Source organism: Convolutriloba macropyga, chromosome 7, assembly GCF_964194025.1.
Source record: "Convolutriloba macropyga chromosome 7, txConMacr16.3, whole genome shotgun sequence".
Taxonomy (NCBI): Eukaryota; Metazoa; Xenacoelomorpha; order Acoela; family Convolutidae; genus Convolutriloba; species Convolutriloba macropyga.
Window position 1 is genome coordinate 4,279,534 of NC_134474.1, and position 23,604 is coordinate 4,303,137.

The window sequence follows — 23,604 nt, forward strand, 5'->3', positions numbered from 1 at the left end:
ATCACACGCGCACGCGTCATACACACGCATCCCAGGATGAAGTCCGCGACCCAAGACAGGTATTGGCCAGACCGACTTGGGTCGCGGCCCGGGCCGAGGAGTGAACGCTAAAAAACGCAAAATTATGTAAGATTGGCGTTGAATGCGTAGAATTTATGTAAGATCTACGCTTGAGCGTAGATCTTACATAAATTCTACGCATTCAACGCTAATCTTACATAATTTTGCGTTGAATTTTGGCGTAGATCTTACATATTTAGCGTTGAATTTTAGCGTAGATCTTACATATTTAGCGATGAATTTAGCGTAGATCTTACATAAATTCAACGTATTCAACGCTAATCTTACATAATTTTGCGTTGAATTTTGGCGTAGATCTTACATATTTAGCGTTGAATTTTAGCGTAGATCTTACATATTTAGCGTTGAATTTAGCGTAGATCTTACATAAATTCAAAGCATTCAACGCTAATCTTACATAATTTTGCGTTGAATTTTGGCGTAGATCTTACATATTTAGCGTTGAATTTTAGCGTAGATCTTACATATTTAGAGTTGAATTTAGCGTAGATCTTACATAAATTCTACGCATTCAACGCTAATCTTACATAATTTTGCGTTGAATTTTGGCGTAGATCTTACATATTTAGCGTTGAATTTTAGCGTAGATCTTACATATTTAGCGTTGAATTTAGCGTAGATCTTACATAAATTCAACGTATTCAACGCTAATCTTACATAATTTTGCGTTGAATTTTGGCGTAGATCTTACATATTTAGCGTTGAATTTTAGCGTAGATCTTACATATTTAGCGTTGAATTTAGCGTAGATCTTACATAAAATCAACGCATTCATTCAACGCTAATCTTACATAATTTTGCGTTGAATTTTGGCGTAGATCTTACATATTTAGCGTTGAAATTTAGCGTAGATCTTACATAAATTCAACGCATTCAACGCGCAACGCTAATCTTACATAATTTTGCGTTGAGTTTTGGCGTAGATCTTACATATTTAGCTTTGAATTTAGCGTAGATCTTACATAAATTCAACGCATTCAACGCTAATCTTACATAATTTTGCGTTGAATTTTGGCGTAGATCTTTCATATGTAGCATTGAATTTTAGCGTAGATCTTACATATTTAGCGTTGGAGTATGAGGTGTAGGGGGTGTTGTTGGGGGGAGGGGGGGGAGGGCGGAAGAGGATTGGTTTAATTTTTAGGTGGCTAGAGATCATAAAAGTCGGTTGTTCATTGCAAAAAAATTGAGACCATTTTACGATTTCAAATTTTTCAAGTTTTTTTTCAAAAATTTAATTTTTTTGGCTGTTTCAACCCTATACTGCACAGGTGAGAAAAATCTTTTTTAGTGCTCTTTTATAGTTTTTTTTTTCGAAAAATGAATTTTTTTTACTGTTTCGACCCCTATACTTCACAAAAGTAACCATTTGCTCTCTTACGGTGCAAAAACCATTTAAGACCATTTTAGAAATTCAAATTTTTTTCAAAACATAAAAAAAATTTTAAATTTTTCGCAGTACTTCTCACATGATAAATGCGTTGAATACGTTGAAATTACGTAAGATCTCGGCTAAATTCAACGAAAAATATGTAAGATCTAGGCTAAATTCAACGAAACATATGCAAGTTCTACGCCAAATTCAATGCAAAATATGTAATGTCTACGCTAAAATCAACGCGAAATATGTAATATCTACGCTAAATTCAACGCAAATTATGTAAGATCTACGCTTTATAAGGATTGCGGCTCTTAAGGAAATCAAGGTACGGTGGCGCAATGGTAGAAGAGGCGACAAGTAAACAGGAGGTCAGTGGTTCGAGTCCCATACAAGAGTTCTACGCGTTGATTTTTTGTAAGATCAACGCTAAATTCAACGCAAAAATATGTAACATCTACGCTAAATTCAACGCTAAATATGTAAGATCTACGCTAAATTCAACGCTAAATATGTAAGATCAGCGGCAACTAGCGTTGACAAGTTGGAAAATTCACCGCCATTTCCTACATAATTTTGCGCTGAATGCGTTGAATTTTTGTCTTTAAATTCAACGCATTCAACGCAAAATTATGTAAGAAAATTGCGGTGAATTTTCCGACTTGTCAACGCTAGTTGCCGTTGATCTTACATAATTTTGGCCAAATTCCTCGGCCCGGGGGACAGGGTGGTCCGGTGCGACCGTCCACAATGGTCTGGAAAATATTTGCGTCGCGCCTTCCGTCTGGCCAATGGCAATTTTAGTCTGTTCGGTCTGGCGAATACCCATATTTCGATCTGTTCGGTCTGGCCAATACCCATATTCCGGTCTGTTCGGTCTGGCCAATACCCATATTTCGGTCTTTTCGGTCTGGCCAATACCCAAATTTCGGCCTCTTCGGTCTGGCCAATACCGAAATTTCGGTCTGGCCAATACCCATATTTTGGTCTTTTCGGTCACGCCAATACCCATATTTCGGTCTGTTCGGTCTGGCCAATACCCATATTTCTGTCTGTTCGGTCTGGCCAATACCCATATTTCGGTCTGTTCGGTCTGGCCAATACCTAATTTCAAGGCCTAGAGGTCCAGCCAAATAAGAGCCAAATTGTATAAATTCGTGCTGTATTGAAATATTCATATTCATTTGTCATTCAAAAAAATGAAACGAATAAATTATAAGTTTTATTGGATGCTTATACACGTTTAAATGAGTCTGGCTAATAGTCTGGCCTAGGATCTGTTTGGTCTGGCCAATGGTCTGGACAACGGTCTGGCGGATGGTCTGGCCTACGGTCTGTTCGGTCTGGCCATTAACCTTGACAATGGTCTGGCGGATAAACTTGCCTACGGTCTGGACAAGGGTCTGGCATAGGATCTGCTCGATCTGGCCATTGGGCTGGACAACGGTCTGGCGGATGGTCTGGCCTACGGTCTGAACAAGGGTCTGGCATAGGGTCTGCTCGGTCTGGCCATTGGGCTGGCCTACGGTCTGGACAAGGGTCTGGCCTAAGGTCTGTTCGGTCTGGCCATTAATTTTGACAACGGTCAGGCTTACGGCCTGGACAATGGTCTGGCCTTGGCTCTGTTCGGTCTGGCCATTGGTCTTGACAACGGTCTGGCCGATGGTCTGGACAACGGTCTGGCCTAAGGTCTGTTCGGTCTGCACAATGGTCTGGACAATGTCTGGTCAGTCTGGCCAATGATATCCAAAGTCTGTTCAATCTGGCCAATGGTATTGTCGGTCTGGCCAATGCCTGTTTTGGGTGTGGTCAGTCTGGCCAATACTTGTCTTGAGTCGCGGACTTCATCCTGGGATACATACTAACATACACATACACACACACACACTGCGCACACATACACACATACACACTCACACACACACAAACACACACACACGCACAAAAACAAACACACACACACGCACAAAAACAAACACACACACACAAACGCACACACACACACATACGCACAAAAACAAACACACACTAACACACGCACAAAAACAAACACACACACAAACACAGACACAGACACAGACATAGACACAGACACAGACATAGACACAGACACACAGACACAGACACAGACACAGATACAGACACAACCACAGACATAGAAACACACAGTAAAATTTTGTGTTTATCCTTCATAATTTAGTTTTTCGTAGCGTAGATCTTACATAACCTTGCGCTTTAAGCGAAAGTCATACATATTTTAACGTTCATTTAGAGTAGATCTTTCATAATTTTGCGATAAAATTAGTCCTGATTTCACATAACTTACGAAAGTGTGATTCTTAAGAACAGAGAGGTACGGTGGCACAGTGGTAGAAGAAACGCCGAGCAAGAAGGTGGTCAGTTGTTCACGTTTCACGAACAGATCTCTAAGAGATGAAATTTTGTAAGATCTACGCTTAATTGAACGCAAAATTATGCAAGATCTACTCTGAGAAACGCAAATTTATCCAGATATACGACTAGAAACGCACAATTATTACCGATCTACAGTTAGAAATGCAAAATTATGCAATATCTACGCTTAGAATTGCACAATTTTGTCGGCTTCATGATACAATTATGTAAGAAAATTGCGGCAAAATTTTTAACTTGCCAACGCTAGATACCGCTTTTCTTACACAATTTTGGCAAAATCCCTCGGCTCGGGCAAACACACACACATGCACGCACTCACGTACACACACATACATACACACACACACACACACACACGCACACACACACACACACACACACAAAAACAAACACACACACACAAACGCACACACACACACACGCACAAAAACAAACACACACACACACGCACAAAAACAAACACACACACACACAAACGCGCACACACGGACACAAATAGAGACACAGACATAGACACAGACACAGACATAGACACAGACACACAGACACAGACACAGACACAGATACAGACACAGCCACAGACATAGAACCACACAGTAAAATTTTGTGTTTGTCCTTCATAATTTTGTGTTTCTTAGCGTAGATCTTACATAGCCTTGCGCTTTAAGCGAAGGTCATACGTATTTTAACGTTTATTTTAGAGTAGATCTTTCATAATTTTGTGTTAAAATTAGTCCTGATTTGACATAACTTATGAAAGTGTGATTCTTAAGAACAGAGAGGTACGGTGGCACAGTGGTAGAAGAACCGCCGAGCAAGAAGGTGGTCAGTGGTTCACGTTTCACGAACAGATCTCTAAGAGCTGAAATTTTGTAAGATCTACGCTTAATTGAACGCAAAATTATGTAAGATCTACTCTTAGAAACGCAAATTTATCAAGATATACGCCTAGAAAGGCAAAATTTTAACGATCTACGCTTAGAAATGCAAAATTATGTGATATCTACGCTTATAATTGCACAATTTTGTCGCCTTCACGATATAATTATAAAAGAAAATTGCGGCAAAATTTTTGATTTGCCAACGCTAGATAGCGCTTTTCTTAGACAATTTTGGCAAGATTCCTCGGCTCGGTCAAACACACACACACACATGCACGCACTCACGTACGCACACACACACACACACACACGCACACACTCACACGCACACACACACACACACACTAACACTCACACACACACACACACACACACACACACACACACACACACACACACACACACACACACACACACACACACACGAAAACACACGCTATGCACGCACACACTACACACAAACACTCAACTCAATCAACGCATACACATACGCACACACTAAAACGCACATCTTTACATTTGCAATCTACTCCCAAACACAAACGCGCAACATTTGTTAAATTATGTCCAAGAGAAATTTGTTCCCAGAGTTTAACCGAGCATTCAAAGAGCAAACACCTGTAATAGTTTCCGGCTACCTGTCATACTTTTTACCGGTTTAATGACATCCGGATCAGGAAAGTTTATACATCAAAAGTAGCTGATAGATATCTTTTCCCACCAGTTAGAGCAATTTTGTCAGAGCAGATGAAATAATTTCCAGCTCTGTTTCTCAAACCTAAATGAAACTTCGCGGATTCGACTGGTATTAAAGACACGTTTATATGTAGGGAAATATTTGTATGTTGAAAATATACAAATATTTTAAGCAGTCCAAGACACATACCATTTTTTTGATGCTTTTTGTTGGTTCCCACTTAGCCAGGTAGTTCAAAAATTTACAAAATTCACAAAAAAACATACAAAAATTTGATGTCAATTCGTGGGGATAACTTTTTAACTTCCTAATTGAAGGTTTAATAAAAATTTAGCCTTTGATCTGAGAGTGGCGCAAAATGAAAAAAAGTTGACGCTTAACTCCAACAACGCACAACTATGATGTTATATTATTTTTTATTTTTCGTTTTTTTTTAATTTTAAGTTCCAATTATCATCAAGCAGCTTTGGTAAAAGTATCAAAAAGTGAGGGGCTAAGCTCGATACCTGAAAACTGCATACGCATTTTAATAAAGAAAATTTTGTTTGTATGATGCTGCCGATAATTAGTTATTATCATTATTAATACGAAAACCCTTCTGCTAACTTTCTGTCACTTTATATCGAGATTTTGTTTTTTTTTACATATACTTTCACTTAGAGCAAGGGGGGATACCAGACCTAATTCTACCGGGTCAGTACTAAATCGAGTTGTTTTAGAGTGTTGAAATAGTGGAACCCAATGCCCAATTATCCCCATGGGATTTTGACATACATTCAATTCAGCAGACAATCAAACTGGCAGAGATAGAACCCGGAATTCTGTTCACAGCCAAACTACACCCCACTAGCCCTTTTCAAATAGAGGGCGACTATAGTTGGGCTAATGTGTCAATGCATACAGACAACATCACATACTCTTTCAAAGAGGTAAATATGACTTCTAAAAAATTTATTTTCTGCTCTATTTTTGACTTGAAAATGCGACTCATCCGAAACACAAAAATTCTGCAAGTTTGGCTTCACTTGATCTATTCAAAGAGAGACATCCTGCCATTTCACCTCTATAATTTTTACCCTTTATAATTTCTCCTCAATTTTAATTCTTTATTTAATTATTACAACTAACTTTCGCAGTCAAGGCATGTAAGCAAAAAGAGTTATGGGCGCCACAGTTTGCGTGGTTGGAGGATGTGGGTTAAAATTTATGACATTAAATCTTTTCCCAGCCTCAGGTCCCAGAGGGAAAGCATCTCTGAACAGGCCACGCTAGTCTGAAATGACCTCTGATCCGACCTTTCTAGACCAAAATGAATTCTTATCAGACTCAGCGGCGCTTGAACGTTTTTTGGACTTTAAGGGCGCTTGCTTGAACAACACCTCTGATCAGACTCCAGTGCGCTCAAAAACCTTCTTGCGAAGAGTCAAACGTCTTGTCAGACAATCATTTTTCTCTAATCAAACAACCATGCGACCTGAAACCTTTTGTGGCCAGACTATCCTGCGCTCAAAACTGTCTCTGATTAAATGATTTTGCCCCCGAGGTTGCTTCTGATCAGATTATCTGCTCTCAAATTTGTGTCTGATTTGACCATTTTGCGCTTGTAATGTTCTCTGGTCACACTATCATGAGCTTGAAATCTTTGATCACGGTATTCTGCCCTAAAATTTTTCCTGATCAGACTGTTATGCGCTTGATATTGCCTCTGATTAGACTTTCTTGTGCTCAAAAAAGTTTCTGATGAGAATGTACTGCACACGAAAATTTGTAATCAGAACCAAAAAACTCTTAATCAAGTAATATCCCCAGTGATTGTGGAATTCTTATCGTGTAAGATCTGATAAATTTCTGACAAAACCATCTTGCTCATAGCCTGTAAGGGGATGCATCTTCTTATCAGATCTGATAAGACGTTTATCAGATCTTACACCATAAAAATTCCTCTTATAAGATCTTACACGATAAAAATTCCTTTTATAAGATCTAACATGATAAAAATTCCTCTTATAAGATCTTACACGATAAAAATTCTTCTTATAAGATCTTACACGATAGAAATTCCTCTTATAAGATCTTACACGATAAAAATTCCTCTTATAAGATCTTACACGATAAAAATTCCTCTTATAAGATCTTACACGATAAAAATTCCTCTTATAAGATCTTACACGATAAAAATTCCTCTTATATAAATTCCTGAAGTATGGTATATTCTTCATATTGAAGAGAATTCAGAGTTGCTCTCAAGCAGTAGCCGAAAAGCTACAGCATGCAACACTTAAGTGCCAGAGCAACAAAGAGAAAAATATCTTATACTGTCTTTTAAGACTTATAAGATATTGAAAAATAGTTTATTTGAGTGGCAGGGGCTTTCTCCGAAGCGGTGATTATCAAACTAGGCTGAATTTTTTTTCAAAGACCAAAACTATCTTGGACTGCTAAGTTTAGCCATAGTACACAGTTAAGACACACACTAAAACTTCCGCCAAAACAGAATCAACAAGCATTTCTTTGTTTCATAATTGGTTATGTGACCGATTCTTTTTTTACATTCATAGAACCTTGACTACGTTATACGATTATAATGAAAAAATTAAAACATGTCATATCAGATCTTACACGATAAAAATTCCGTCTTATCAGATCTTACACGATAAAAATTCTGGTAAGGGGAATGTTTATCTTATAAGATGTCTATCAGATCTTACACGATAAAAATTCTGATAAGAAGAATGTTTATCTTATAAGATGTCTTATCATATCTTACACGATAAAAATTCTGATAAGAGGAATGTTTATCTTATAAGATGTCTTATCAGATCTTACACGATACAAATTCTGATAAGGGGAATGTTTATCTTATAAGATGTCTTATCAGATCTTACACGATAAAAATTCCTCCTACCAGAATTTTTATCGTGTAAGATCTGATAAGAGGAATTTTTATCGTGTAAGATCCGATTAGCTCTTACACGATAAAAATTCTTAGTCAGCATCTTATCAGATCCTACACGATAAAAATTCCAGAATCAATGGGGATAACACAATAAAAAATATTCCCTTTTAACCTTTCTTTGATTCTGATAGGACCTAAATGCTATCAACGTGAACTTAAAATGGTATATAATCAGACTTGTTCTTGCTTCAAATCGTCTCTGATCAGACCTAGAAATTTTCTACGATGGGTCTATTCTGCATTTGTTTGAGGTCGTGTAAACCGTGTAGTTTTGAGCGCAGAAATAACAAATTTGCCGTCGAGCAAAACTGATCAGAAGCCAATTTGGTTTGTTACCTCAGCTGGGGTGACAATGAACTGTGTTGAGAAAAATGCACCTAAGGAGAAAACAATATCTTAAGAGCGAAGGACAATTTTTCCTTCACAGCAAAAAATTCTTCAACTTTTTTATTGTGAGTTTTGTTTATCTGGTGGCTTTTCGTGAAGTTTAAACGTTAAGAATAATGAATCGATAAAACATGGATTGATTGCACTAATCTTGCATGTTACGTGTTACTGTGTTTTTATAAAATTAGGATATCATAAAATGATTACTAACAATTTTCATTGTGTAAGGTATTAAAAGACATGCTTCCCTATGTAACAACCCAATTGTGGTATTAGCTAACTCCATTTACTGCTAAAGAAATAGAGCTCAGAGGACTCGAACCTTGTAAAGGTGTAAAACAAACACTCTTTCGAATTCAATTCAATACTTTTTCGCTTTATATAGCAACGTTCAAATCATGTAAAAACGTATCAGTATTAGCCACGTTTTATCGACAAAGCAACGTATAAGTAGACAACGTACATAGCTATAATACGTACATAGCAACAAGTGAGAGTTTAGACGGCAAGGTTTTTTTGATGCTCTTTTACCGGTTTTTTGTCTGATGTCATTGACGTCAAATCAGTTCGTATTCAATCGACAATTGTCTAGAAAACCTAAAAATATTAAGCTGAAAACCAGTTTAATTGATACATATAGTGGTTATATTTACTTAAAGTTAGGTTAAATGAACTTTTTCGCAACTTTCTACGTATAATAGAACGTATATAATTCTTAATCTAAAGATTGAAAACAATACTCGATTCTGATTGGCTGATATTCTCTCGCTTAGATTTATTCAGTTACTAACTTCCTCCGGCCCAGAAGAAGATGTTGGGAGAATGGGCACCAATTTTACAAGCGGGCGAATGAGCGATCCGGAGGACGTGCGCAAAACGGTGGAGCGTGCCACGCTGTCTGAACCGTAACGGAATTCAGTGATCCGAGCAATAGGGTAGTATCCCCTAGGATTGGTCTCCTCAGCTACCCAAAACCAAGTCTTCTTCCTTTAGGTGTTGCTCGGCAGGCGTTTGCCACTTAGTACGTCGGTTCAGTGTAAGGACAAACTCTTTGATCCAACGAGACCAAATAGCGTTAGCGTAAGATTGCGCGCGGGCGTAACGCTTACGGTGATCAATTTCATCTACGCCAATGATGGAAGGGAGACTACGGGCTTGGTTACCGAGAAGAAAATGATTAGGTGTCAATGCGCCTAGATCGGACGGGTCGGCGCTTACGGGCGTTAACGGACGTGAATTAAGTGCGTGTTCGACGAGACAAAAAGTAGTGTTCAAAACTTCGTCCGGGAGACGACGAGTACCGAGAATGGTGTAAAGTATTCGCTTAAAACTACGTACCAGGCTTTCCCAGATGCCACCTTGGTGTGGCGCACTGGGCGGTTTGAACCTCCACTTAATGCCTTTGTGGGCAAGTTCCACGGCGATGTTGATGGCGTTCCACTTTTTTATGTTCTCGCGTAGTTCTTTTTCCGCACCAACAAAGTTAATACCATTATCAGCCCAAATAATGGCCGGTGTACCCCGACAGGCGACAAACCGCTCCACTCCCATTACACACGAACTGGCGTCCACGGACGAAACGATTTCAACATAAACGGCGCGAGTAGTTAGGCACGTGAAGAGAAAACCTCACCTCTTCTCGGTAGTCCTGCGAATAGTAACGTAAAATGGGCCGAAGTAGTCAACCCCGGTGTTCGTGAAGGGAGGAGACTGGTATGCGAGTCTTTCTTTTGGGAGGTCAGCCATGATTGGTTTAATAGTGGCAGCTCGGAACTTTCTGCACGTGACGCAGTTGGATTTAATGGAACGCAGTGAGGATCGTAATTTGAGGATGGTATAGCGTTCTTGTGCTTTAGCCCGCAGGTAGTCAATACCTTGATGATGATGTTTAACGTGGTTGTGCCTAAGGAACAACTTTACAAATGCATGGCGTGCGTCGAGAACGATAGGATGTTTTACATCTAAGTCAACATCGACCAACCGTTTGATGCGGCCGGCCGATCGGATTAGGCGATTTGGCCCAATAAAGGGAGAAAACGGAGCAATGCGGCTATTCCCTTTAACGGGCTTGTTTTCGAGGAGATCTTTCCTCTCTGCATTGAATGACTCCCCTTGGACAAGATACTAGAGACGACGCTCGGCTTTGTCAAGCTCTGTGGGGTCTATGATGCTACCATCGGCATTACGGTAACATTCGTGAGAAGGTAACAAGCGGAGGGCGTACGCTGTTATCCGTAGCAACTTCTGATAAGAACTGTACTTATCGAAGCGAATTAGTTGCGGGGGCGGTTCCTTAGTTGACTTGGTTATGGATGCGGCCAAGGATGTATTGGTTTTGTCAGTTTCCTTAGTTACTATACCAAGTTTGATGTTACCAACTACTTCAGTGCTTGGTTCGAAAGGGAATTGCTTGGTTCTTAGGAAGTTTGGAGCTCTCACCCAGCTACTTGATTGCAAAACCTCAGCGGATTTTCCACGAGTGCCGGCATCTGCCGGATTATTGTTTGAGGCAACTTGGTTTCATTCGTCAACGCTAGTGTGTTCTAAGATCCCGCAAACACGGTTTGCAATAAATATTGGGTGCTCCTTAGTACCCAATAAGTAGCTCCTTGGTATAATGATTTCGGCAAGCTTGGGTAGTTCTAAACTCCATTAGAGGAACCTTTCAACGGTGTCTTTTGGTAATTCTTCATCCCAGTGCTGCCTGCTGACACGCCAGATGTCCTTTTGGTAACAATCGGGCACCAACAGTAAATGGGGCCACTAGGCCGATGGGATCGAATACCTTAGACACTAGGCTCAAGACCAAGCGTTGTGTTAAAGACTTATTTAGCTTACTGGAGGTACTCCGACTCACAACTAGAGTATCATTGTTGTGATCCCATTTCAACCCAAGCACGTGCGATGAATCCTCCTTCGATGATGCATTTACTCTTGGTTCGGTAGACTGAGGTGACCCATCATTTCGATCAGCCAGATTTGGTGCATTGCTTACAAACTTAGTAAGCGTGAACCCACCTAGATGGAGAAGAGGCACCAACTCCTTCGATCTTTTGAGAGCCCTCTCAGGTGACTCCACCGAATCCAAGTAATCGTCCATGTAGAAGTTTTCTAGGACGGCTTTGGTTGCTTCCGGGTACTGATTAACATTGTCTCGGGCCGTGCGTTGCAGTGCATAGTTAGCGCATGTGGGCGAGTCTTTAGCTCCGAATATATGGCGCGTGTATTGATAAACTACAACATTTGTTGTGGGGTCCTCCCGCCACAAAAACGCAGTGGTGGCTGGTCACAGTCAGGGACACCCACTTGGAGGAACATGCCCTCGATATCTGCTGACACGGTGAATTGATGTTGACGGAACATAAGTAGCACATGGATTAGGTTTTGGAGCAGGTCGGGGCAAGTGAGCAAGGATTTGTTCAAAGAAGTACCGTGGAACCTTGCTGCACCATTTAGTACCCTACGCACTTTCACCGGTTTGCTCGGGTTGATTACGGGATGATGTGGTAGGTATCACTCTTTATCCGACCGCTGCTCGCCCATTTGAGCATCGGGAGTTGGAATTACGTAAACTTTTTCCAGGTCTTCACTGATAGTCTTAGCGTAATTTTCTTTCAATGTTGTATCCCTCGAGAGTCGCTTCTCGAGAGACTTTAGCTGTACCATTGACAAAAAGTAGTTATTCGGGAGCGTGATGTTGTCATCAACCCATAGCATACAGACATCGTATCTTTGGCCGTTATGAAAAGTTGTTGTTTCAAGTATTTCCTGCGCGCGAGCATCCGCTGCGGATCGTGGGTCAACCTGCTTGTACGCGCCGTACGATTCCATTTCATACCAAGACTTAAGCTGACAAGCTATTTCATAACACTGTTTGACATTGGCTTTGAAACACGTTGAGACTAAACATAAACTTGACGGAAGTGAGCCGCTTAAAACCCAACCTATGGGCAAGCGAACAGCGAAGGGTGCGCATTTTTTGTCGGCTGCAAAGTACTCTAACGGGTGGATAGCATGGTAGACATCCTGTCCAAGTATCATCTCAATGTTCCCATAGCTATAATTTACTGGATCTAGGACGGCCAGATGTGGGTAAGTTTCTTGCATGGACTTAACGATAATGATGTCGGAACCTACATTTAATGTTTCCCTCACATAGGGACACACAGTGAATGCTTCGAAATCATGATCTTTATGAGGTGTCACAGTCAATTGAACCACTGTTGTGTCGTTGAGTTCTTCTGTGTTTATACCCTTGATGGTCATTTTTAATGCGGTACCCTGCAAACCGAGTCGAGCTGCGAGACTATCGGACACCCCAGAGTCACTGCAAGCGGAATCGCATAAAACCAACGCCCTAGTACTAGTACCAGAAAAGTTAGTAAGTTTCAGTTCGGTGACCTGAAGGAGGAATTTGACATCCGTCACAGAAGACAAAGTGCCTGTTTTGCTTGGTTGCTGTTGCCCGGTAGATGGCCTACTAGTACCTGTGTTCGACTTCGAAGTATTGATGTTGTTTGTAGAGGATTTAGCTGGAAAAACCCTTTCCGCTCCATGAAGTAAGGTGTTATGGGAGCTGTTGCAACCATCTTTCCTACACTTACGGGGACTTGGGCATTGCCTGTTTATGTGTTTATCACGCAAACAAGAGAAACAGAGCTTTGCTTCAGCCACGACCTTGGCTCTCCGCGCTGGGGTATTTTCCTTAAAGACACGGCATTCCCACAGCCGGTGGCTGCCTTTGCATACATTGCAACTAGAGATTGATGTTGACGGAGAACTCTGTTGCGGCCTAAGGTTGCTCTTGTGTTGAGTATTTGCAGCAAATGCCTTTGATGCAACTTTTGATTTTGTTACTGGGTTGATGGTATCCTCAGTCCTTGTTTTAGTTGGGGTATTCTTTATTAAATCGTGCGCTTCAGCCCTCTCTTTTAACCAGTCATTAAAATCCAGAAGAGTAGGTTTCACCCAATGCATTTTGACCGTGAAAAGTGACCACGATTCCTTCATATTGGGTGAAAGCCTCTGTACGGCGGTGTTAAGAAGCGCAGCACCCTTTAAATCTGAATCATATGAGAGCAATTTAAATGCCACGACAAGAATTGAAATGCATCCTGAATAGTTAATGATGTTGTTGCTATTGTGCATCTTCAATGGTGGAAAGCTGCTGAGTTTGTGCAAATGGCAACTTACGACCGCCTGTGGTTGGCCAAGTTTTCGTTCTAAGGTCCTCAGTGCGTCTTTGTACAATGCGCCGCAGTAAGCGAAATCAGCTATAGCTGTTTTAGCTTTACCAGGTACGAGGGTCTTAAGGTATGTCAATTTCACATCATCAGTTAGGGACTGTGAGTCAATTGCGCTTTTGAATTGACCATACCCTTCGTGCCACTGTAGAGGATTCCTGTTGTATTGGGACAATTTCCATTCGGTTAGCGGGTCATACCTCTTGCTAGTTAAGGCGTCAGTGAATGCCTTAATCAAGCTTGCATTTTCAAACGCTGGCGCTGGAGGCGTGGGATGCGGTGGGCCACCCCAGCACAATGGTATTGGAGCAGTATGCCCTTAGGTTGGATGTATAACCGGCGTGACGAAAGGTGGCGCGACGTTAGCAGATGTACTAAAGGGGTTAACAGGGATGCTACAGTTTGCTGCGGGGTTGCTATTAGGATTTCGTTGTGCACTCAATTGCAATGGCGGGGTTAGCTGTGCTTGGGGGTAGGTTCGGTTGAACGTTGTTGAAGACGGTTGCAATATTTTTCGCCTGGTTTACGCTTGGGGGAGTATTCTGATGAAAAGAACACAAACTTATATCGGGATGAGGGTTAAGGGGACGTTTCGGTGCGGTAGGACACGGTACCAGGCGGGCTTGAGGTGATTGGACAATGTTTTGTTGTGGAATTTTGGGGACGGGTAAGTATATTGCTGTGCTTGCTGGAATGGGCGACGGAATCACGGGAGGCTTAGGACTAAATAATTGTTGAGGCGAGAATATGGGTGGCGGGTTCACGAGTGGGTTTAGAGGTGGAGGGACCTTATGCGGGGAATGGGTAATAGGGACTTGTGTTTGGTGTGCAGTGTTACTTTGAGATGGATTCAGTAGTTGCGGAACATGAGGCATCGACATTTGTAATCGGCCAGGCACAAGAACTGATTTACCTGTGGGTTTATTGAAATATCAGGAACAAAAATGGAGTTCGTTGGTGCCACAACGGGTGTCGGTGGCCGGGGAGGTTGCATGGGTGGCTGAGGTGGTCGCAGTGCGACATTTTGTACGTCGACGGGTACCTGGTTCACTTGGTTCACCTTACCACTGCCTGAGGGACTATCTGCCCGCTCAACCCCTTGATCACTGAGTGATTGCTGTAGTTGAGCGTGGAGGTATTCCCGATACAATGCTTCTCACTGAGCAACAGAAATTGCAACTCCTGGCCTTGTGTACTGAGAAAGATGATTCAAGTTACCGGCAACAATACTTGTGTTTTCTGACGGATTGCTAGGGGCCGTACCTTGAACAGGAGGGTCAGCGGTTGCTGAACCAGGACGAGAAAAGTTCAACTCATTTGCTGCAGTCAATGAATTACCTGCTGGAAAAGAATTTACCCAATCCTGAACAAGTCTCTGACTTCTATATGATCACCTATCTTTCAGCAAATTCAGTTCCCTTGAGTGGTGACTAAACAATGACTAATTATCGATCAATTCAGCCTCATCTAATTTAGCTGCGGCAACACGCTGGCGGTGGTCTTCCTCCAATTCTTGAAGTGCCATCTGCTCCATTTGTATTTCAAGCTCATTTTTTCTCATGGCAATTTTGTGTTTTTGTTTAGCGAGGCGCATGGCAGCTTGTTCTTGTTTCTCGGCCTCATCGCGTTTTAGTTTTTCCATCAGAAAGTCAAGTTTATGCTGGCTAGACACTGATGATGTTGATCGGCGTGAACTTCTCCTAGCCTGCTCTTGAGGATTAACGCCCTCACATACGGTGTCTCGGTCAGCAACTGTGTCAATATAGCTTCTAGCCGCGAACAAGAATTTATCATTGTTCTTAGTTACATCATCCAACCATTGCTCAAGGACAGGGTAAATTGACTCTGGGTTCTCCGCTTTACTGGCCAAGTCAAATAGTTCTTCATTCTTCTGCACCAGTTTACTGAAAACAAATTTCAGCTCAGAAATCAAGCGTTCAACTTTAACCCTCCTGTCTTGACGATCTATAGCATCTGTGATGTCCTTATGGATGTTACGTAACTCAGATTCTAGAATAGATCTTGCATTAAAGAGTTTTTTCAATTTCTCTTGCTGATCAGCCATGATATTGAAATGGCTAATTTCTCAATGCAATGAAAGTAACTTCCAAACGAATACGTGTAGAGTGGGTTATACCGAACCCAAATGACAACGACTTGATAATCAAAACGTTGAAGAGCAAGGAAGAAGTTACCCAGTAACGAATTACTCGGCAAAAGTGAGTAACAAAGTGGAGAGGGCGTCTAACGTGCTTGTAAGCAACGTGACACTAAACAAGAAAACAGGAAACCGGCGAAAAAGGACTGAGTGGACGAAGCACGACGAAACGGGAAACGAAGCGGACGTGCGGGAAGGACAAGTGAACGGCGCTCAACGAAACGGGAAACGGAACGGAACGGGCGAAAACGCGTGTAGGAAACGGGCGACGCAACGGACGGGACAAAAACGCGGAACAAGCGACGCACGAAAAAACGGGAAACGAGACCGACAGGACGGAGGCGTTGAACGAGTTGCGCGCAACGAAACGGAAAGACGGGAAATAACGGGCGGTGGACGATTAAGCAGCGAGCGGGAACGTCGGGAAGTACTATGCTAGCAGACCAAAGCAACAAACTCAACCAAACAAACTAGCCGTAACTCCAGAACAAACATAAGTCACACCCTAGGAAGGAGGAGAGATGCTACTGCAAGAGTCAAACTAGCAACGGTCATTTTGGGGCTTAGTATATACAAATAACAAACTAAATTACGGCAAAGTGATAGTATACTAAATGGATGAAAAGAGCACAAAAATAACTAGCCGTAACTCCAGAATAAACTTAAGTCACACCCTAGCAAAATTCAAACCTAAACAACCGATCAGCATACGAACAATATTAAACAAACTACAGCAAAAGTTCAATAATATGTAGCGTTTTTTTAATTAATGAAAGCTGGAAAAGTGAAGAAACAATCTAGCCGTAACTCCAGAATAAACTTAAGTCACACCCTAGAAGTCAAACACACAGACCAACTAACAATCATACAGTTACACGCAAACATACAGCAGCAAAAATCAATATACTACAACAAGAGGGCTAGTAAATTAATAAAGTTGAGAAGTCAAATAACAATCCAGCCGTAACTCGAGAATAAACTTAAGTCACACCCAAGAAAGCTATAAGACCTAAAAAAACCAGCATACTAGCATACTCAACATAAACAGTAAAAGCGACAACATACTTCATCACATATGACATACTACATCGAAATTCGGAAAGGTAGCGGAAGAAAACGAAAAGCGAAGTTTTGGGAGAGCGATGTTATTTAAAAAAACGGAACACGGAGAATTGAAAAGTTAAGGGAGGAAAAGGACGCGGACGAAACGGTACATAAACGAGCGACGAAAAAATTTATGAGAACTCAATAATTTTTTGTAGGCCGGAGGTTGCGAACATTTTCACAACTTTTTGTATGTATTGAGTTTCACTCAATTAACGAACGTTGCTGTCGGAGAAATTGATTTTTGACAACTTTGTCAAAAATTTATGCTTTTGTCCAACTTTTCTCTATTTTTGGTCAATTTATTGCAATTTCTTGAATACGGAACGGTAATCCACTAAACTGGACTGCTTTAAGCATGAAAATACGGTTTATCAGTATTCGGTATTGATTTCTTAAGGTTTTCAGAGTTGCATCAAAATTGACCAAAAATTTTTAAAATTGAACAATTTAGCATAAGGTTTTCCCGATTTTCACTATATCAGAGGTAACTTTTGGATATACGATTCGATTTAATCACTTTTGGCAAATTTTTGACAATTCGACCAAAAATTGTCAAAATCGATGTTTTTTCGTCTCAAACTGTACAAATTGTATTTGGGGGGTTATGGTGAACGGTTCGCTAATTTTTTTTATCTAACCAAATTGTAGGGGAGGTTTCTTAGACCTGCCGTCTAAAACAGTTCCCTTTTTTTAATTTACGGCCGAAACAAACTAAACCGTTCTGTTATTGGAGTTATGTGAAACAGCAAAAGCAGAGTTTTCAAGTAACATCAGAATTGTTATGAGATAACCGTGAGACCACTAGAACTGCTTTGCCACATTTCTTCAGAAATTCTGCTTTGTTCAGAAGTCGTTCCTTCATCACTTCGTTGGGCACGTCGAAGAGTATGCAAGCTTCGCATGGGGCTACAAGTTTCTCGAAGAGTTCTCCCTGGTCCACTTTCCTGGGGTATCCATCAAACAGATATCCTTTGCTAGTCTCCTTCAGCATTGCCGACTTCATCATGTCTAACACTGTCTCTGTCGTCACCAGCTGTCCGGTCTTCATTGCTGCGTCGAGTGCCTTGCCCTTTTCTGACCCAGAGGAGACCTCTGCTCTCAAAAGGTCACCAGAGGACAAACGGGTGAAACTGAACTCGGCCACAATCTTCTCAGACTGCGTTCCTTTTCCACTTCCCGGACCACCCACTATGAATAACACAGGCTGACTAATTCCTGATGGAGCCGTCCGTTATTACCAATAATTGCTGAGTTATCAATTCTGCTGCTGCTCAAATTTAGATTCAACTGATTAACTCGGTCCCTTGTGGGGCGCCACTTGTAAGGGTGTAAAACAAACACTCTTTCGAATTCAATTCAATCTTTATTCAGTTTAAATAGCAACGTTCAAATCATGTAAAAACGTATTAGTATTAGCCACGTTTTATCGACAAAGCAACGTATAAATAGACAACGTACATAGCTATAATACGTACATAGCAATAAGTGAGAGTTTAGACGGCAAGGTTTTTTTGATGCTCTTGTACCGGTTTTTTGTCTGATGTCATTAACGTTAAATCAGTTCGTATTCAATCGACAATTGTCTAGGAGACCTAAAAATATTAAGCCGAAAACCAGCTTAATCGATACATATAGTGGTTATATTTACTTAAAGTTAGGTTAAATGAACTTTTTCGCAACTTTCTTTGTATAATAGAACGTATTTAATTCTTATTCTAAAGATTGAAAACAATACTCGATTCTGATTGGCTGATATTCTCTCGCTTAGATTTATTTAGTTACTAACAAGCCTACTATCTCCAGAACCGCGATCAGGCATGCTACCGTTGCACCAAAGCTCTGATGAAATAGCAACTTTGTTTGCTTTATATAGCACAAGCTGGGTTATTACACCTGTTTGTCTCAACGTAAATCAAAATACACACTGAAGTGTTCTTCATCTTATGATTTATCGTACTGTGTAACTGAAAAGAAGTTTTAGGGATGGACGTTCGAATCTTCTATTGATTTTGTCGTGAAACTGAAAAGTGCCGCAAGAGTTAAAATTAACCCGCCCACGATGAAAGATGTTTGGTAATTGGTCTTATTAAAACATTTGAGGAGAAAAAACTATATCGTGTAGAATTCGATACGAGGAATTCTATAGTATGACGACTAACAATGCGAAGTGTTATCGACTACGATCTGACAAGAAGAAATTTTGTCTGATTAGATGCAGTTTTTTGATCTGATATTTGCCTTTTACACTTGATTCGAAATTGAAATTGCTTCCCCTTACATGTTCAATATTAGAGATTTTCACGCCTGTAAAGTTTTTCTGATCTTAAACGACAAGTATTTCCGAATCATTGCCAACAGAAGTTAATATCATGGAAAGTGCAACTTCTGCGGCTTTTCGATTTATTTTTTTGATACAAAATTGATACAAAATGTGTGTTTGGATGAGAATATCCCTTAGATATTAAGAAAAACAATGAAAATTATTATCTTCCTTCAGATGTGGACAAGGATGCTTTGGAATCCAGAAGTCAATAAGGCTATCATCTCTTAGTTTCCCAGTTATTAATTTGACTATTGCTCTATTTTGCGGTAGAACTAAAAGATAGATTTGGTCAATTTAGTTTGAGTTCATCATGTAATGGTGAACTAAAAAGCGTCGCTTTTAGTTCACTATTACATGGTTGAATTGCTCACAAAAGCTTAATCAGCAAGTTATTTGAAGTTTTTTGTAGCTGAGTTGGAAAAAAAATGCTGCTCAAATTGGTCCGATTCATTCCTCAAACTTTTGTCAGCTCGATTTAAGTTTTTCTAAGAAAATCAATTTTATTAAATCAAGTAAAACAAAACAAATTTGTAAAAGAATCAATCAAAAAATTAAAGTGTAATAAATGATGCATGTATACATATCTAGACTGGCCTGAATTCTTGATAATTTGATGTACAGACGTACTTTATTATTTTTGTTTTTTTTTAGGTAAATATTACGAGGTTGACCCTGGATACCGTGATTGCCAGTGGCACAGGAGATAAATTGGAGATAGACATAGAGGAATTATACATAGATCTGGGACGAAATTATACTACCACATACGACTTCTCAAGGTAATCAAAAATAACCTAAATAAACCGACTGAAACCGATTCAAGGTCAACTTAAACAACTGGAATGACATATTATAATCTTTGAATTAACGATGCATGTTGTGTCTTTCGACCCAAAGATTACGAGATCCGTAGTGATGAAAAAATGTAACAGCTCGGACGTAAGCTTAACTTTCCAAATCTTTTTGTGTGGCGCACTACGGGTTTTCTTAACCTATTTGTGTTGTGAACCAGGGGTACCCCGACTATAGGTTTAATATTTGAGGTAGCACTGACAATTGTTATATCGGATTTTCCTGAGAAAAGTTGAAATTTCTCTCTTAATATGATTTTGAGCCCCTCGTCGAAAAAAGTTTATTTCTTCAAAAACGAAGAGTTTCACCTCAGCAGCACAAAACAATACTTGGTCTTCAGCGTCTTTTTTACTTGTCAACAACTAAACTCAGCTCCTTGCCCTGATTAGATCAGACCCTACAGAGTACATCCGGATTTTCCAGACCGTAGATCTTCACTCAGTCTCTGTCACTGGGTGGTCGCGCTTCACCCCCTGTGCGCGACCCAAGTCGGTTTGATCAGAGCTGGCTTTAGTCGTGAATCTCGGCCTGGGAAGCAATTAAATTTTACTTACAAGTCTTATCAAGTCTTAGGAAAAACTTCGATAAAAACAATCTGTTCTCTGCAAAAATTTAGATTTAGACTTGCAAATCTTGGCAACGAATTGCTTTTATAGTCAATGGTCTTCAACAAGACTGGTAGTAATAATACCTGCAAGTTTTCGACAAAATTGGTTGTTTGGTCACTTAGAAAAGAAAGAATTGGATTTAAATTTTCAAATTATAGATAAGATAGCGAGGTTTTTTTTAATAGACTTGTGTTTAGACTGTTAAGATCTTGTCAATACGAGCTAAAGAATGTTTAGTGTAAAAACTGACAAGATTATTTTACTGAAACAATAATAGTGCGCACCTGTACTACCCCAAGTAAATATCAGAGTACTGGGCAAGTGTAAATGCAAGTGTAGGTATCAGTACTGATCCAGAGCTATCATCGAAACACATTTTAGACTTGCCAGTCTCGTGCAAGTCTTGCTCAAGACTTGGTAAGTCTTAACTCAAGTCATGGCTGTCAAAAATGGCCTAAAAACGTAAAAGATGGTCAAGAAATCGTTAAAAATAGCCGGGAGAACGTCAAAAATGGCCGAAAAAGACGTCAGAGATGGCCAAAAAACTTAGCAGCTCACAATTGGTTATAATCGAAATAGGACATCAGTTATAATAAAATGGGTAGCAGTTAATGCTGCAACAGTCATATGCAACACTTATATCTGGGTAATTTCCGGAACTGTCTACAATTCCCACCAGTACTCCCGAAGTCCCTTTCCTTACATCAGTTAACCCCAACATCCATATTCCCCACTTGATAATAATTGATAAACATCCCAATACCGGCAGCCCATGGTGACATCAAACGGATCAAATTTCTCCGAAGTTCCTTTCTCCTGAGGATGGTCATTTTTATGGTGTACAGGAATTCGAAAAGATCATATTGATTTAAATCTTGACCGTGGTTTTCTTCCACGGTTCCGGCGACTGCAACTTAGCTCCATAGAAACCAATAATGAGGCCACCTCTGAACCCTAGTTAGGGATGCTAGTTGATCGTTTTGAATGCCCGTGGGATGTTTTCAAAGCACCCCGGAAAAAGGCTAAAATTTAACCTCGAAATTGTGGCTCGTTACAAAAGTTTTTGAAATCCAAAATTTTTGCTCGGATTTTTTTGAAAAGTTAGTTTTGACTTAGAGTCAACTTGCAAGTATTACCCAAGTTTCAGCCAAGAAATATTAGACTTGTAAGACTTGTATTAAGATTTGCTCAGTACTGAAAAATGGTAAGAGAATTGAATTTAGACTTGCCTAGTACTGACTGATTTAGATTTGCAGTTCGGTACGGGCAATCTTTCAAAGACTTTCAATAGACGGTACACTATGTGATAATTAACTCCACTAAATGGCTGATTACTATTCCTATAAAAAATACTGTTTGAAATTTTGAATGCGGCTCCCCTTTTCAAATAAAAATGTTCACAGCTATTTCCTTCAACCCCCCCCCCCCCACCCCACGCCTTCGCAGAATGAAATACAGTCCCCAATATGTCACAAATTCTCAAGGTTTTTAAGGTTTTTAAGTATTTCAAGTTTTTCAAAAATTTAACCGATTTTTTCAAGTTGTGGGAGTTTCAGAGAATTTGAATGCATATTGGTCTCAAACTGTAAAACCGAGTCGAGTTGTTATTGGATAAAGTTTTAAGAAATTCGCCGAATAAAGTCTTAAATGCGTTGAACGTTTTAACTCTATGCTCTGAAAATGCTGAAGAAAAGGATTTCTGTGCATTTTTTTAGTAACCAAACAAGTTGTTATAACTAGTTAACTGTTTATTTTTTTTGTTTGCAGTTTGACACGCACTACCACGTGGGACATGCTAACACCTGGTGATATGTACATGTTCACAGTGAAAGCAATCAGCCAATCAGATGCTTACACGCCTCCCAAAATACAAACACTTCACTTCAACATGGTATAATTGAACTTTTAATTCTTCCATTTCTTACAATTGAACTTTTATTGGGTCTTTACCATTATACCCCCCCCCCCCAAAGCTTAGTGGTCAGATAATCTATGGCCCCCAATCACGGTAAATATACCATAATGGGGGAGTGGGTATAATTTCATGGGGGGGGGGGGCTAAAAGGGGAAATACCCCCTTTTTATTAACTTTTTATTGAAAATAATAAATTGCTCCCAAATTAACTAAGAGACGATTCGTGGTCTCCCAAAGGAAGATAAGCCGTCGCCATGGGCCACTTTCGAGCACAATTATAAGATGTTTCTAATGATAAAACTCATGTAACTTTTTTGAAATTGACTGACTTCCGACTTTTCTTCCACACATTCGGAACTCGTTATGCGACACGAAGAATAGAGTAACGTCAAACATTCACAGGATGTGAATTCAAATTCTGCTCGGGAGGAAATATTTTTTCATTCGTTTTTCAGCAAAAATGAAGAGCATATTTTGTTGATGTCGATTTTTGAAAAGTAGTGAAAAGTCTTGGTTAAAAAAATTGCGCTAACCGACAGAAAAGTTTTGATGACCAAGCGCTCGTTTTTACAAGATCGTGTAAAATTTCATAAAATCCATACC